We start from the raw sequence: 3,103 nt of genomic DNA, 5'->3' as shown, positions 1-3,103 counted from the left end.
TTTTTCTAACTCACATTCTTATTGTGTAATTCAGAGTAGACTTGTTTTACTCGGGCATACAAATTCATCTACACATGGATTATCACTTTAAGATCTTATCTATTTGAGGGATGCCTGGGTGGCTCAGTGGTTGAGCATCTGCCTTCAGCCCAGGGCGTGATCCTGGAGACCCAGGATCGAGTCCCACATCGGGCTCCCTGCGTGGAGCCTGCTTCTCCTTCTGCCTGTGTCTCTGCCTCTCTCTCTGTGTCTCTCATAAATAAATAAAATCTTAAAAAAAAAAAAAAAAAGATCTATTTGAGAGAAATCATGCATGGGGGGAGAGGCAGACCCCCCACTGAGCAAGAAGCCCAATGTGGGGCTCAATCCCAGAACCCCAGAACTCTTGACCTGAGCTGAAGGCAGGCGCTTTACCAACTGAGCCACCCGGGCTGCCCTGGATTATCACTTTTTATTTTATTCTCAGTGCTCCATCAACCAGCCATTCTCTCCCCTCCTTGGGCTTCCCTGTTTCCTGAGACACAACAATTCTGAAATTAGAGGCCATTGTAGGATTACTAATCGACCTAAGTTAAGTGTTCAAGTGAAAGGAAGAGTCACAGGTTTCTCACTCTAACTCAAAGGGTGAAAATAATGAAGCTTGATGAGGAAGACATGTTAAAAGCCCAAGATGGGCAAAGAACTATGCCTCTTGTGCCAAATAGCCAAGTTGCCAATACAAAGACAAAGTTCTTGAAGGAAATTAAAACTACTACTCCAGTAAATATATGAGTGATAAGAAAGTGAAACAGGGGCAGCCCCAGTGGCTTAGTGGTTTAGCGCTGCCTTCAGCCCAGGGTGTGATCCTGGGGACCGGGGATCAGGTCCTGCATTGGACTCCCTGCACGGGGCCTGCTTCTCCCTCTGCCTGTCTCTGCCTCTCTCTGTGTGTCTCATGAATTGATACATAAAATCTTTTTTAAAAAAAGTGAAACAGTCTTATTGCTGATATGCAGAAAGTTTGAGTGGTTTGGACAGAAGATTAAACCAACCACAACATTCCCTTAAGCCAGTTAAAGCTGAATCCAGAGCAAGCCCATAACTCTTCAAATCTATGAAGGCTGAGAAGTAAAGAAGCTGTCAAAGAGAAGATGGAAGCTAGCAGGGGTTGGTTTGTTCTGGAGGTCTAAGGAAAGGAGCTGTCTCCATAACATAAAAGGGCAGGATGGAGCAGCAAGTGCCAATGTAGAAGCTGACAGTTATCCAGGAGATCTAGCTAATATCATTTATGAAGGTGGCTGCATAACAGATCTTCAATGTAGATGAAACAGCCCCCTTGGAAGAAGATGGTATCTAGAATTTTTATAGCTAGAGAGAAGTCAATGTCTAACTTCGAAGCTTCAAAGGACAGGTTGACTCTTGTTAGGGGCTAATACAGCTGGTGAATTTGAGACCAATGTTTATTTAGCATTCAGAAGATCCTAGGGCCCTTCAGAATCCTGCTAAATTTACTCTTCCTGTGCTCTGTAAAATGGAACAACAAAGCCTGGATGGCTGCATATCTGTTAACAACATGGTTTACTGAATATTTAAAGCCCACTTTAGAAACCTACTGCTTGAGATGCCTGGGTGGCTCAGCGGTTTGGCGCCACCTTGGGCCCAGGGCGTGATCCTGGAGACCTAGGATCAAGTCCCACATCAGGCTCCCTGCATGGAGTCTATCTCTCTCATGAATAAATAAAATCTTAAAAAACAAAACAAAACAAAAAAGATTCCTTTCAAAATACTACTGCTCATTGACAATGAACCGGTCATCCGAAGCTCTGATGGAGCATCCATTCTGTAGCCCATGGATTAAGGAGTCCTTTCATTTTTCAAGTCTTAAAATTTAAGAAGTTTTTTTTATAAAAAAAGATTTTATTTATTTATTCATGAGACACAGAGAGAGAGGCAGAGACATAGGCAGAGGGAGAAACAGGCTCCATGCTGGAAGCCTGATGTGGGACTCGATCCTTGAATTTGGATCATGCCCTGAGCCAAAGACGCTCAACTGCTGAGCCACCAGGGGTCCCTAAGAAGTATATTTTGTAAGACTATAGCTACCATAGACAGTGATTCCTCTGATGGATCTGGGCAAAGTCAACTGAAAACATTATGGAAAGGATTTACCATTCTAGATGCCATTAAGAACATGCTTGATTCATGGGAAGAAGTAAAAATATTAACATAAACAGGAGCTTGGAAGAAACTGATCCCCACCTATATGGCTTTGAGGGGTTCAAGATTTCAGTGGAGAAAGTAGCTATAGATAGGATAGAAACAGCAAAAGAACTGGAATTAAAAGTGGTTTCTTGACATGGAATCGACTGCTGGTGAAGATGCTGTTAAGATTGTTGAAATGACAACAAAGCATTCGAATATTACATAAACTTAGTTCATAAAACAGCAACAGCGTTTGACAGAGAACTGGTTCCTAATTTTGAATTAAGTTCTATTGTGGATAAAGTGCCATCAAGCAGCAGCATATGCTACACAGAAATCGTTTGTGAAAGGAAGAGTCAATCGATGCAACAAACGTCATTGTTGTCTTAAAGAAATGGCCACAGCTACCACCCCGATCAGTCAGCAGCCATCAACAATGGGGACAAGTCCCTCCACCAGCAAAAGGACAACTCACTGAAGCTCAAATGATGGTTAGCATTCTTCTTATCAATGAAACATTTTTTTATTTAAAAGTAGATATAGTTTGTCCTTGAACATGGGTTTGAACTGCACAGGTCCACTTATATGTAGATGTTTTTGATAAATACAGTCCCTATAAATATATTTTTCTTATGATTTTCTTAATGTTTTCTCTAGCTTACTGTAAGAATAAGACCCTTATTACAATAAGCAGGGTCACAGCTCCTGCCAGGGGGACTATATCCGTGTACACAAGGCCATCACAGCTGGTTACTTTTACCACACGGCCCGGTTGACCTGTAGTGGCTATCGCACAAACAGCAGCAGACAGTGTTCATTCACCCCAACTCTTCCCTCTTTGAGGAACAGCCACACTGGTTGCTCTACCATGAACTTGTCTTGACTACCAAGGAGTTCATGAGACAGGTATTGGAGAGATTGA

This window comes from Canis lupus, chromosome 33 (genome assembly GCF_048164855.1).
Source record: "Canis lupus baileyi chromosome 33, mCanLup2.hap1, whole genome shotgun sequence".
In the NCBI taxonomy this organism is placed as follows: Eukaryota; Metazoa; Chordata; class Mammalia; order Carnivora; family Canidae; genus Canis; species Canis lupus.
Note: the sequence above shows the minus strand (reverse complement) of the source record.